Source organism: Engystomops pustulosus, chromosome 5, assembly GCF_040894005.1.
Source record: "Engystomops pustulosus chromosome 5, aEngPut4.maternal, whole genome shotgun sequence".
NCBI classification, from domain to species: domain Eukaryota; kingdom Metazoa; phylum Chordata; class Amphibia; order Anura; family Leptodactylidae; genus Engystomops; species Engystomops pustulosus.
The window spans coordinates 69,406,958-69,422,109 of record NC_092415.1 but is presented as its reverse complement, the minus strand read 5'-3'; the positions used below and the strand labels follow the sequence as shown (position 1 = coordinate 69,422,109).

Below are 15,152 nucleotides of genomic sequence, written 5' to 3'. Positions count from 1 at the left end.
TCATTCACAGAGCATTAATAAGCCAAGTCTTCCTTCTGAACGTGAGCAAGCGATACTGTGTAATGGTGTTATTAGTTGTTGGTGGGCAGTATTTTTAATTCATGGGTGAATGATTTTTAAGGTCTGCCAGGTCAATTTATTGGACATGATGTAGAAAGGAGTTAGAGGTGGTTGCATATATGTATGTATTTAAATGCATAGTAAAGCATTGCTGGTGTCTGTGCTTTACCTGCTGACATGCTGTGTCCTCCCATGCACATGTGTGAGACACAGACATTAGCTACACAAGTGCCTGACATACTCTTCTATACACATGGCTGCATCCTGGAGCAGTTGTATCTCATACATACATTAGGGTGCAGGGGGCGCCACAACCAGGAAGTATAGAGAGGAGCCAGCACTAGGAGTGTCACATCATTATACAGGCTGTCAGTCAAGCACTGGGGGTGTAGCTGTGCCTCCCATTCATGAATAAGCTGGACTTCTGAATAGGTTAATGACTCACTGGACCTCTCTCAGGTCATTTGCATACACCTTTAGTACCTGATTGTTTAAGTTTAGAGGCATGTAGAGTGACAATGACTGGATAGACACAATGCTTTCTAATGGCAGTTTATGAATATATATTAAGTTTTGGGGCTTAATTTGCCTGACGGATTCTCTTTAAGCATTGCATCCCTATAGGGTTTCATGCAAGTCCATTGCTGCACATCTGCATCTTTACTGTATCATCCCAGTTTGGATATAGTGAATTAGTCTGACTTTCATGGATCTCCATTCTGATGTGTTTCCTTTGCTCAAAGGAGGTGTTGTCTGCAACCGGTACAGTGTTGGACTGTTGGGAGAAATAACATAAAAATGGAGCAGTAAAGAGTCTAAGAAAATGTGTAAAAATTTGAAAATGAATTAGTGTAAAATCCAGTATTTCCTATTAATATATGTTGTCTCTTTAAACTCCAGCTTTTTGCAGCAGATATGTAGATATAATAATTAATTAGTCTGGACTTTTTAATGTATTTATGATAAAACAGTTTTATTATAGACATTAACTGCTTTCGCATATAATTTTTTTCCTTTATAATGAGAGAGATAAGCTGACTCTTCTGACACTAAACTACAGATCAGGTCAAATATTTCCCATCATCACCTGATCGAGTGCTGTGATTTATTCAATATCAGCTTAATCTAGCAGTTCATGTTCCCATGTATTATGTTTCTTATTATAATAAGACCTTACATTGTAAAAGCTAAAATATACAGAAATATCCAGGGAAACTGTGCACACAGTCCAATCATTACAAATATCTTTACAATATTATAATACTCTGGCTTGGGAAAGAAGAAATAGAGCCCTGATAATAGCAAGGACAGTTTGATGTCTCTAATGCAAAGGCAGTGTGGATCCTCCTTGACCCCAAGATTTTGCTGCTCATTTCTTTCAAGAAAGGGCACTTTGGAGAACATGTCATTTACCATCTAGCTCCAGTGAAAAAAAGCCACATTGATTTTTTTTATGTGATAGACATTTCTTTACTCTTGTCAGTAACAAGCACTTTCCAAGGATAACATTAAACAGTGTGTTAGACATGGAAAGAATAGGTTATGATGGATAGTCATAGAAATAAATTAATATTATTCGAGCTCTGACAGCACAAGGAAAGCTTATCAGTCACTTGGTGAGAACGTATACATTATCTGGTACACATTATCAGAGTGTCATTTTGTTTTGGTGTTACATTTAGTGTAAATTTTACAATATCTAAACTAAACATAGAAATCACATATTGTGTTGAATGTTTTTGAGTATCGGATAAACCCAGCAAGGGCAAAACTCTAAAAAGCAATTCAGAAAAGAGTATACATAAGGCAGTGCAATTTTCTCTACGCATAACAATAGTAGGGAAAATGGATAATAAGAATAATAAAAAATCTTTAGTTATACAGTACAATTATATTTCGTAGTGCTGTACAGCTCATGGGGAACATATATAAATATATCAAGACATTACAGAGTAATAACATAATCAGATGAAAGCCCTGCTCGCCAGAGCTTACAATCTATGAGGATGAAGGGGGGACACAGAAGAAGACTTTTACTATGGCCAGCCATTCTTTAAAGTATAAAATTATTAAATAAATAAAGAGATAAATAATGCTGAATGAAAGCAGACTGGCTGCAGCATTAATGGATTGTTGAGGAGAGATTTAGTAGGGAGTTAATCAGTGAATCAGTGCAACAATTAGGGTATAAAGGTTTCCATGATCAAGAAAGGATGGATTCTAAAAATGTTTTTGAGTTTGCAGCCAGCCTTTAAAAAAGCATCAGAAAAGCGAGTGTGCATTGATCCGAAGCGTGTGCTGAGTCCTAAGTGTGACTTACGTTTAAGGGACTTAAGTTTGAGGGACTTTAGCAGGTAAAGTATTTTGTGTTACTTTGACTGTAAATTCTTCTTTCCGTGCATATTTCTATTGTAATCCCCATTAGAACAATGGACCCCATAAGTGGCATTGCTACACAGTGTACATCCTGTGCCATGTATGCTTTGCTTGAACAGCCGTTCGAGGGGGAATACTGCTGTGTGGGATGTGTGAAAATTGCTCATCTGGAAGCCCAGATTCTGGATCTAAATGAGCAAGTTTCAAGGCTGCGGGCAATTGACAATATGGAGCAAAGTTTGCTGCTCCTGTAGCACAAACTCTCTGGGGAAGATGGGTGTGGGGAGGGAAGTATGGAGGTGCAGAGTGAGGGGGCAGCTAGTTGGGTAACATGTAGAAGGCGGGGTAGAGGGAAGAGTTGTAGGGAGTCTAGTCCTGATCTGGTGCACCCCAATAAGTTTGCCAGGCTGGCGGATGAGGGGGATATCAGCTCTGGGGTAGCAATGCTGCAGCAAGACATGGCCTCTAGCAACCAGGGGACTGTCTGCTCCAGTGAGAAGGGTAATGGGAGCACAGGCAAGATAAGACAGCTGCTGGTAGTGGGAGATTCGATTATTAGGGGAACACACAGGGCAATCTGTCACAAAGATCGTGTATACCGAACAGTGTGTTGTTTGCCGGGTGTTCGGGTTTGGCATGTTGCGGATCGGGTTGACAGATTACTGGGAGGGGCTGGTGAGGAACCAGCGGTCATGGTCCACATTGGCACTAATGACAAAGTAAGAGGTAGGTGGAAGGTCCTTAAAAAATGATTTCAGGGATTTAGGCCATAAGCTCAGGGCAAGGACCTCAAAGGTAGTTTTCTCCGAAATACTACCTGTACCACATGCCACACCAGAAAGGCAGCGGGAGATAAGGGAGGTAAATAAGTGGCTCAAAAGTTGGTGTAGGAAGGAGGGTTTTGGGTTCATGGAGAACTGGGCTAACTTTTCTGTCGGCTACAGGCTCTACAGTAGGGATGGGCTGCACCTCAATGGGGAGGGTGCAGCTGTTTTGGGGGGAAAATGGCTAGAAGGTTGGAGGAGGGTTTAAACTAGAGACCTGGGGGGAGGGCAACTACACTTGTGCAGGGCAAATAGACAGTGTACATAGAGAGCTGGGAAGAGTCATAGTCCATGGGGGAGGAAGGGGGGCTGGAGTGAGATTGGGGAATAAGAACAAAAGGAATACAGACAGGGAAAACCATATAAAGTGTATGTACACAAAGGCCAGAAGCCTCACAAACAAAATCGAGGAACTGGAACTCTTGATGTTGGAGCAGAAATATGATATAGTGGGTATCAGAGAGACATGGCGGGACAGTAGCTATGACTGGTTATAGTCTTTTTAGAAAGCATTGTATAAATAAAAAAGGGGGAGGGGTTTGTTTTATATGTGAATTCTTGCCTCAAGCCTCTCTTGCGAGATGACATCAGTAACGCAAATGCAAATGTGGAGTCCCTATGGGTGGAGATAAGGGGAGGGAAAAAGAATATTAAGATATTACTAGGGGTTTGTTATAAGGCTCCAAATATATTGGAGGCAGCAGAGGAAATGCTGATAAGTGAAATGGATGCGGCTTCAAAGCATGGTGAAGTACTTATCATGGGGGATTTCAATTACCCAGATATTGACTGGGGGGCAGAAACATGCAGGTCCTTCAAAGGCAGCAGGTTCTTGTCAACAACAAAAGACAATTACCTGTCGCATATAGTCCTGGAGCCAACAAGAGGGGGGGCACTGCTGGACCTTATCCTAACCAACAGACCTGATAGGGTATCAAACTACAGGTTGGGGGGAACCTGGGGAATAGTGATCATAATATTATTGATTTTATATTACGCTTTACTAAGAACGTTAGGGAAGGGGCAACCAACACTCTAAACTTCAGGAGGGCAAATTTTCTGCAACTAAGGGAAGACCTTAAAGGCATAGACTGGGATAATGTTCTCAAAGACAAAAGCCCCCCCAAAAATGGGACTTTTTCTCATATATTCTGAAAAAGTCCTGTGAGAAACACATACTTTATGGGAAAAAGCATAAGAGGAACAAGAAAAAGCCAATGTGGCTAACTAATCTTGTAAGGAAAGCAATAAGCGAGAAAGATAAGTGTTTAAGGTGCTAAAACGTGAAGGTAGCGATGAGGCATTACAGGATTATAGAGAGAAAAATAAATCCTGTAAAAAGCAGATAAAGGCTGCAAAAATAGAGACAGAGAGAAAAATTGCCAGGGAGAGCAAAAATAATCCCAAATTATTTTTCAAGTATATAAATGATAAGAAACTAAAAACAGAGAGTGTGGGTCCCCTTAGAAATAACATGGGGGTCATGGTGGAAGGAGATGAGGAAAGGGCCAATCTACTGAATGTCGCCTTCTCTACTGTCTTTACCCAGGAAAATCCCCTGGTGGAAGACACAATGAGGAATAATGTAAATTATTTTTGGAATGTCAACAGTTTAACCCAGGAAGAGGTACGGCGCCACCTCACAACCACTAATATAGATAAATCACCAGGGCCAGATGGCATACACCCCTGGGTTCTGCATGAACAATGTACTGTGATAGACAGACCGTTATTTTTAATATTTGAAGATACACTGAGGACTGGTTATGTTCCACAGGACTGGCGCATAGCAAATGTGGTACCAATATACAAAAAAGGATCAAATAGCGATCCTGGAAACTACAGACCCGTGAGTCTAAGTCTAAGTTCAAGACTGGATCTGGGGGACGCTGTGGATGTTGTATATCTGGACTTTTCAAAGGCATTTGACACCGTGCCACATAAAAGGTTGGTATATAAAATGAGACTGCTGGGAATAGGAGAAAATCTGTGTATTTGGGTAAGTAATTGGCTTAGTGATAGAAAACAGAGGGTCGTCATTAATGGCACATTCTCAGATTGCGTTGACGTTACCAGTGGAGTGCCACAGGGGTCAGTATTGGGGCCACTTCTTTTTAATATTTTTATTAATGACCTTGTAGTGGGTTTACACAGTCAAGTTTCAATATTTACAGATGATACTAAGCTGTGTAAAGTAATAAATACTGAGGTCGATAGTTTAGCATTACAGAGGGATTTGTGGAAGCTTGAGGAGTGGGCAGAGAAATGGTTAATTACTTGTTAAAACTGGAGCTGAAAAGGACTTGGGGGTATTGGTGGATGGTAAACTTAATTTTAGTGACCAGAGCCAGGCGGCTGCTGCTAAAGCAAATAAAATTATGGGATGTATCAAGAGAGGAATAGATTCTCATGATAAAGACATAGTTTTGCCCTTATACAAATCCCTGGTCAGACCACACATGGAATATTGTGTACAGTTTTGGGCACCAGTGTATAAAAAGGATATAGTAGAGTTGGAACGGGTGCAGAGGAGAGCAACCAGGGGGGATTAGAATACAATGACAGATTACAAAATTTGGGATTATTCAGTTTAGAAAACAGATGTCTGAGGGGAGACCTCATTACAATGTACAAATACCTGAAAGGACAGTACAAGGATCTCTCCAAAGATCTTTTTATACCTACAGGAGAGGCGATTCTACCATAGCCATAGACAAAGGTTCTTTACTGTAAGAGCAGTGAGACTATGGCGGACTCTTTGTACATGTTCAAGAGAGGCCTGGATGCCTTTCTGCAGAGAAAAAAATATCACGGGTTATGGGGATAAAACATTTATTTAATTCTTAAAGGTTGGACTTGATGGACTTGCGTCTTTTTCCAGCCTTATATACTATGATACTATGAAAAGGCAGGAATATTCAATTGATTATATGTAAGGCTCAAAAGAGCGGTCAGAGTTGAGCAGCCCCAAGACAGTGAGTCATAGTGATACCCCCAATACAAATGGAGATGTCAGGTTTAGGTCGATTACCAGATCGTGGAAAGACACGAAGTTCAGTTTTAAATAGATTAAGCGTCAGGCAGAGAGAGGTCATGATGTTAGAAATGATAGAAAGACAATCACTAGCATTATGAAGTAAGGCAGGGGTGATGTATATAGAAGTTTAGAGTTGGGTATTATCAGCATAAAGATAGTACTAAAAACCAAATCTGATAATGGTTTGTTCCGATAGGGGCAGTATAGAGAGAAGAGAGAAGAGGACCTAGGACTGAGCCCTAAGGAAGCCCAACAGTAGAGGAAAGAGGAGACAAGAGAGATCCAGAGAAAGAGACTCTCAAAATGCGGTCAGAGAGATAGGAAATCCAAGAGAGCACAGTGTCCTTCAATCCAACGGATTGAAGCATGCTAAGGAGGAGCTGGTGGGCCACAGTACCAAATGCTGCAGAGAGATCCAGTAGAATGAGGAGAGAATAGTCACATTTGGATTTTGCAGTGAGAGATCATTAGAAAGAGCAGTTTCAGTGGACTGCATAATGTGGAATTTGGAAACCAGATTGTAGTAAGCAGAGAGATAACCAGTTAGTCAAGAAACAAAAACAGTAGTTTGGAAATAAAGGGGAGATTTGAAGCTGGTCGGTAGTATTTTTTTAAAATAAAGACTTTTTTAATAAAAAAAATAAAACTTAACAAAGAGCCAACAGCCACTTCAAGGGAGTACATAATACAATCATGAACAGTGATTTGTACAAAAGGAGTAGTAAAGGTAAACCCTATGAAATAATATTACAGAAATATGAGGAGCATACTCCTCACAAACGTTACCTCTTGCCTAGGGCAGCTGACCGCACTCAACCAGGAGATACACCGGAGGGGAACAGACACCAGGGAGACCCAAATGCTCATTCACTCAGTAAGAGTCAATGTCCATCCAATAACCTTGAATAGATGTACCAGTACCATCTCCACCTCTAGTGCACACATCTGAGGGGAGTCCGCGCAGCTGGCGGAGACACAAAGGGGTCAGGTAAACTCCTTGAGCCATTTGACCTGTTGCATCTGATCACGAGTGCTGATGGCTGTGGAGCGCCAATTATATGTGAGTCCTAAAGTGGCAGTATTCCAGTTCAGAGATATCCCACTGCAATTCCATAGAAATTCTGTCTGAGGGTGAAGGCTGCGGGTCTAGTCTAGTAGCTGTTTGTAGAAAGTGGAAGTGTGTTTTGCAAGATCTTTGAATCTAGCGATTAGTCTTCAAAGGACTATGCTAGATTTTTAGGTTCTCCTTTTTTCAAATTGTGCCACCAGTGCATAACGCAGTTGAAGGTATCTATAAAAGGCAGTAGGTGCCAGATTAAATTCCTGGCTAAAGTATGCAGAGTCCTGAGAGTCCCATTCTGGTACAATTGGGTAAGAAATTTGACTCCCTTGCACAAACTGGTCGGTAGTTAACAGCACTGGATGGATCCAGGGAGGGTTTTTTTTTAGCAGCATGGTTACAACAGTACGTTTGAAGGAGGAGGGAAAGACAACAGTAGAAAGAGAGAAATTAAAGATTTTAGTGGGGAGAGGGACTGAACAACATGCATGGGGATGGGGTCACTGATGCAGGTAGTGAGGTGAGCAAAGGAAAGGAGCCTGGACACCTCTTCCTCCGTGACTTGCTCAAAGGTAGAGAGCAAACAGGGTGAGGTACAGGAGGAAAGCGGATTCATGGAGCTTGTGGAATCACCTATACTCCTCTTCACGAGATGTCCGGTGCTCTGGGGTGTTAATTATTTACACCTCTCGCGTGATGTCACCTTCCTCTCCCAGCATGGAAGAGGGAGGTGACATCATGCGAGAGGCATTAATAATCAGCAGCCTGGAGCACTGGACTTTACCTCCCTGTGCTCCTGGCTGTTTTTTATAACTTTTTGTCAGGTTATTAAGGCATGTCAAACATAAAGAGGAGTGCCGGTATCAAGGTGAAGAGGAGTAAAGGTGAGGATCTGTAGTTTAATTTAGGTTAACTGTAGTGTTAGCTTTCCTTTAACATAGGTGGCCAGATCTTCAGCCTCGATGTCTGTGACAGGTGGCTGCTGTTTGGGAGTTAGTTAGGAGTTAAGAGTGTCAAAGGTCCTGAGCATGAATTTTGAGGGAAAGTCTACAGATGTGTGTGATTTTCTCCACAGACATTCGGCACTCCTGCAGCACTGTTGAAGGGAACAGGTTTGGGGTGTGTGCCAAGGTTGTTTGGGTCTGTATTGAAAATTTTGAATAGATTGGTGCCATCTCATTCAGGGTGCTTTTTACTATAAGATTATAATGGTTATTAGCCAGGTTAGGACAGGTGAAGGAGGAGATAGGGTACAGTGTAGACTTCAAGGTTTTCTGTGAGTTGGTGAGTATCAATAGCAAGTAGTATCCGTTATGTATGAATGGTTCACGGATTATGAGAAGGTGAAGAATTATTGACAGGGAATAAAAATGGGAATGGAACAAGATGGCATGCATAATTAGCAGCCAGGAGCACTGGACATTTTGTCCCTGCACTCTGTGCTGCTAATTATAAGTTACTTTTCTAGGTGATCCCACTGTGTCAACAGGAGGAGCAGAGGTGAGTATTTCTAGGTATTTTTTTGTTTTTTCAAATGGTTGATTTCCTTTAATCGCTAATAGGCCTGCCCCGTGACTAGATGACTGCTTCTAAGAATCACAGCAGATGCCACTGCAGGGGAAAGGTGGTATTACATCCTGGTCATTCAATAAATGGCTTACCATGGTCTGATGTTGTAAAATGGTGTCTGTTAGTGGCTTTTCACTTGGGCTAATAGTTATGATTCCTGAAGCGAGTGATATTAAAGGGCATAAAATGTATAAAGTTAAAGGAAGGGGCACTTCAACACTAGGTCCTGAGATAACATTTTTAAAGGTTACATTTCTGTTTAATTATCAGTATTCAAATCTGTTTTAATGTGTCAATTACACCCATCTAATGCCTTAGAAATAAGCAATATTACAGTTGGTTAAGCCACTAAAGCAGTAGGATAAGGACCTTTGTTGCTCAGCAACAAAGGTTAACACAAGAATAGCTATACTCAATAATTAATAAGGGAAAACGGATCCAGTAAAAGAGAAATCTTCAAATTAGCAAATCTTCCATGCAATTCTTGTTAGAGTGAATAGTGTCTCTGCTGGCAACCTCCATCACTACTTTGTAATTAGGGACCACACTAATGGGGACAGCAATGTTTCGAGCTAGCCTATAGTGTTACTGTGGCAACTTATTGCTCTTGGAGATCATCTTTGATGTATGCAGAGGTGCATACCATTTTATGCAGATATTTGCATGTACACACTGCAGATAGCCTTCTAGAATGTGAAGAAGTGTTTTCTGTGCCCCAGATCCCAGAGCTGTTTTGTCAACTGCATTTCTGTCCCCATATTTCGGATTAACTATCACCTTATGCCTTAACAAGCACCTTATATCTAAAGTATATGTATATTGTACTTAAAAAGAAAGATTTGGTTTGCGTAAGTTGGTATAATTCAGTGACACAGTGTTAACTGCTTTGTAAAGAAAAATAGATTTTCAGGCAGCCAATACATTGCACGGCTATTTTTCATTTGAGTGGTAAAGATATTACGTGAAAAGCAAAGATGTCCTGATCCTGAACTGAAAGCCATTTGGATTATAGCACAAAAATAACTCATTATTAATAAGGCACATTTTACAAGCATGTATTGCTGGAATCACTTTTATGGCTAGTCCTAGACTTTTTGCAATACCATTTCAGTAAATTTTGTCTCGGAGCCTATGGGAGACACTTTTAATGGAGTACAGAGGACACCAACTGTAAATTACCATCTTATGGATGACTACAAATCTGTCCTTTGTGTTGTTAACTGCAGAAACAACACTTTGTCTCAATTCTCTGTGTCCTTGTTAGAATAGATGCTAAAATGAACAAACATTCGGATTATTTATCAAAACAATTGGGGGGCCTGCACATGGTAAAGTTAACCCTATATGGGTTTTTTCCCTAAATATGGACCACAATACTTATTTATATTCAATAAGAAACACACTAAGCTGTCAAATATATAAGGATACAATTACTATTTATATCTGCATACAACCTTATAAAAGATTTAGTTATTTTTTATTTAGACGTATCATCAACAGAGAAAATTTGGTTTTCTAAAATCTCTTACTACCACCACCATGAACAGCATGAATGTCCTTTATTTCCTGTATTCCACAAGTCTTTACTCCATCTGGTGCAAGGATGGTACAAGTGCTTTTATTATTGTTTGGCATTGTCTTTTGGAAATGAGAGATGTTCTTTTATGTAGTGTTTTGGCAAGTGATACTTTTGCTTTGCCAAACTCCCATGAACAGCACTTTGGACTTGTACTCAATTTATTGTGGCTATCAGATATATCAGTATCATACATACTTAGTCTGCTTAACTCATGTTGCTGCTTGCACGCTATCCGTCTGTGAGCGACACTGTGTTGCACTGACGCTGTATTATGGCGCATGTGCAGTATCTGTTTTCCTTATACATGTTGGAATCCTGGGCAACTCTACCACTGTCCCAGAAGTAGGGCAATGATGGCACGGATACGTCGTAAATCACTCGGCTGTACTCACACACCAGACCATTTACACACACTACGATCATCATTAGCAGACTAAAATGGGAAGAGACATAAATGGGAAGAGGGCACATAATGTGAGACACCCCCTGAGGAAGCAGAGTATTGCAAATTGTGCGTCAGGGTGCCAGTGGACTCCATACTACATTCATAATCTTGTGTATTAGTCAGGGATGCAAACATTTAGTTGGCCCTGTGTACTGAGGTAGTAAAGCTATTAACATTGTTCGACAGTTCTTATATTTACCCTTTGTAACCAGCAACTATGAAATATTAAATGGGTTGGCCACTTGTCAATGAATCTGTTCCATTAGACATGTCTCTGCACGCATATATACCTGTACTTTTGCCTCGTTTGAGAGGAAGAGGGGGAACTGGATGAGCCATAAGTCTTCTCTTGTAGCCCCTCCTATTGCTCACGCTCGGTTAGACTCTCTCCCCCTTCCCCCTCAGCACTACTCCTCTCCCTCTGCCTGATTTAATCTCATCACAGCAGTGGAAGATTCAGAACACAGTGGGAGTGGTGAAGTACTCCTTGCACACTGTTACAGCCTGTAATCTGTTAAACGGAGCGGCACTGGGAACCGCTCTTTAGCATAATTTAAAAGTTAATTTTAAAAGGAAGGAGGTCATGGATAAGAAGTGCACCTGATGTACCCATGCTTGATTTTGATAGTAGATTTCGTAGATTTCCTTTCATTTGTATGTACTATTTATGACAGGACAGAAGATGGCCACTGATCACCTGTGCGCATTACATGTCCTGCACCTGCCTGAGCGGTTATATGATCACCACTATGTTTGGCTGTAGTCGGTTGGTTGCAGTTCATCCAGTATGACTGTGGTTATGGTGAGATCTAATCTAAGTAAGGTAATGTGCAGTGATGGCAGTTACACGTCATTACTATGGTAACTGAGCAAGAAAGTTTGTTAGATCATCACTGGAAGCATAGGGTGAGAGGTAAGAGAAGTTACTGAGCACTAAAGGATCATGGAACTTGTAGTTGGTGATAACTCTTTAGAGAGTTTGTAAATTTTGTAAATCATAAAATCAACCTATTTAAGCTCCTTTTTATGACTTATGAAATTGAGTTTTGTTATATTCATTCATTAACATCATCATGGGTTTTTGCATCAGATGTTTTTATTCCCAGAATACCCCTTTAATGATATTTTAGCCATGTGCCCATAAGTGCAGCCCAAACACTTATCAATAGTCTGGTACTAATGTATTGATCATTTCCTAGATTATTAAGAGTTATTTGAAGTTGAAAATTTCTGTAATGCAACAACAGCAAACTTCAGGTTTTTCATGAGTATATTTTTTTACCTTGAATAGATTAGTTTTTTTGTAGATCACACACAAGTTAGAACACACACAAAGGTCTCAACTATGGAGGCAAAGGGAAACAATGCTGCAGACAGAGAAGCCAATGAAGAGAATTGAACCCCAGAAGGTTTAGGTTGCCTCATTGAGTACTTGGAAATGTTAGTTTGATCCACAGGTGTTCTTAGCTGTGGTGTAACAAGAGCCATTAGAGGAAAGGCAGTCCTGGGAGAGAGCTGCTACCAAAAAGTGGCACATATGAGTATGTGTTTGTGTGCATTGATCTCTTTCCAGGTTGGCTGCAAGCTCTTCTTATGACCAAGGCTACTGTCAGAGTCACAGCAAATAAGTTGTCAAGGTGAGGTGTGTTGCAGGGTTTGGCCTACCAAAAACCATAGAATCTGATTGGGGAACCCAATTTACAGATCCAGATCGTGACGATCCCATCACAGTTTTAACTTATGCTTACACCCACCAGTGAAAAAAATAGGACACCTCGGAGGCAGCTTTACCAAAACATAAGTCCCCTAATGTAAAACAAGAAGGGACAGGACCCATCCCTAATGTGTAGGGAACCAAGAGGGGCGATATGTAAGATTTCACTAATCTAAAGGACCAACAAAAATGTTCAAGACACATGATAGTGGGTAAGTCAGGTGTTAGGGAAAGAAGGTTAAAAAATGGGGACTGTGGGGAGAAATGGGGACTGCAAAGGAAGAAATCTCAAGGTTATGTTTAGTAGGTTGTTTGTGCACACAAAATCCATTTATTGACCTTACATCATGTGAACAGATAACCGTCTACAACTACTGTGAAAATACTCTTCTTTAAATATGGAATCTGTGTCTGAAGACTACCCAAAGATGTCGTCAGCATCTGAGATAAGGCTGGAATGTGACCACCATGAAGTGTTGGTCATCATGGATCTTCCTAACAAGAAGAGACAAAGAACAAAGCTGGCAACACCTACTCTTTTTCTATATGAGTTTGTGTACTTGATCGAATAAAGCAGAATTGTTGTGACTCTGACCAAAAGGAAATTGTACCTGCTTTTTCTCTGGTGTGATTTTATAGGAAAGCCACTGGTAATATCAATTTGGACAGGAGCAGGAGAAGTGAGAGGTCTAGGCTGGTGGATGTGGGAGTGAATAAATTGGTAGAACCCTGTGGGGGTGTCATTGGAACACTTCCAGGCTCTCCCGTGTACTAATTTATTCATTCCATAACAATTCAAGGATTGGATATTTTTAAACAACACATTTTTATGAAATTTAGGCCATCCAGAAAATACTTTCACCGAGAATATTAAAAAACCCACATATGAGTACTAGTAGTCTACCATCATTAAATCTGATGGTAGATTTCCTTTAAGGACAAGGTGTAAATAAGTTAATGAGGGGGGCACTGTATCATTCATTCAGGAAAAAAAGAATATATTTGTTTAGGCGAAGGGCTGTAAACCTAATTGTGCTCTTTCATTAACCCAAAGAAAATAGGGGCCACTAGCCTCCAAATTGGGTTAACTTTATATACTGTGGGAGCCATAGCAAGTGGGGTTCTTTACTGGGCCGCTGGGCCACAGGATGGGTGATTTTTACACTTTGGAAGTCATAAGATAAAATTATACTATGTGGGTCCCAAGGGCAACTTTTTTCAGGCCCATTAAAGAGGGTATTATACTTTGTTGGCCAACTAAGGGGTGGAGTGTGTGGGTACCCTAAAGGCAAATTAAAGGAAATCTACAATCAGAAATCTACCTATTAACTATTATCTACCAGGGTGTGGATTAGCCTCTCCAGGTAGTGGGAACAATGGCTAATCCACACCCCAGTAGCCTCTGCCGATAATTAGCATATTAGCTAGATAAAGTGTAGTTTAGTTTAGGAAGTATTTTAGTATTAGGTAAAAATAGATTCGGGCTTAGCACGTTACTAGCCACCTACTGTCAGATCTAGATCAATAGGTAGATTTCTGATGGTAGGTTTCCCTTAAGGTATAACATTTGCCTATTGGTATATATTTGCATTAGAGCTGTGCTATGATAGATGAGATGGTATTTGTATATAACGTATCAGATGGACAATAAATTGGCAGATGATCTAAGCGGTTCCTGTCGCTCTCATTCTGATACACCCCTATCACTTCATCAGCATCATAAACATTTAGAAGAAATATCTCTGTCATAGATGAGAGATCGGCATGAAGAAGCTCTTCTAGGATGCCTTAGAAGGGAAAAGCTTCGCAAATGGCAGAATTTTCAGAATATATTGGGGCACGTTTACTAAGGGTCCATTTCGGTTGGGTTTCCCAAATTTGTCCGATTTGCCCTGAATTGCCCCAGGTTTTTGGCGCACACGATCGGATTGTGGCACATTGGCGCCGGCTTTCATGCGACATAAATCGGGGGCGTTGCCATCGGAAAACCTGACTGATTCGGACAAACCGCGGAATTTAACTTTCAAAATTGTGTTTCAAGATCAGCACTTACATGCATTGGGAAGAAGATGGTGAACTCCGACGGACCTCAGCGGGAAATCGACACATGCAGGAAATTGGACGCACGATCTTAGTGAATCGCGGAAGCTTCGAATCGTCTTTGGACATTCTCGATGGGCAGGGTCAACGGGGCGGCTAAGTTAATGTGCCCCATTCTTTCATCTCTGCCTGTAGGATGTAACATTTATGTAAGGAACCTGTAGAAATTGTAATCAACAATGATCACTTCCTTTTCAAGCATTTACAGATAATGTTTCTTTTATGGTCCAGCATAGTGACATCATCCATTATATCAACATTAAAATTTATCCTGACCATTATATTTGGAGTTCAGAAGAATTTGTTCCCCTACAATCTGCCTTTTTGCCTTCCTCTGGATCCAACAACATAGTGTTACAGGCTGGACCTGTGACTTTTTTCAATCCTA

At 40.7% G+C, this 15,152-nt stretch overlaps 2 long non-coding RNA genes across 2 annotated transcripts in view; one reads left to right on the top strand and one right to left on the bottom strand.

Moving 5' to 3' along the window:
- Positions 1–11,643, bottom strand: part of LOC140132910 (uncharacterized) — a 48,506-nt gene extending 36,863 nt beyond the window's left edge. The window contains exon 1 of the long non-coding RNA XR_011855742.1: positions 11,560–11,643. This is a non-coding gene — a long non-coding RNA (uncharacterized lncRNA). The remainder of the gene's footprint in view (positions 1–11,559) is intronic.
- The window catches only part of LOC140132909 (uncharacterized), a 74,567-nt gene extending 61,291 nt beyond the window's left edge, over positions 1–13,276 (top strand). Inside the window, exon 6 of the long non-coding RNA XR_011855740.1 lies at positions 13,022–13,276. This is a non-coding gene — a long non-coding RNA (uncharacterized lncRNA). The remainder of the gene's footprint in view (positions 1–13,021) is intronic.
- The last annotated feature ends 1,876 nt before the right edge of the window (positions 13,277–15,152 follow it).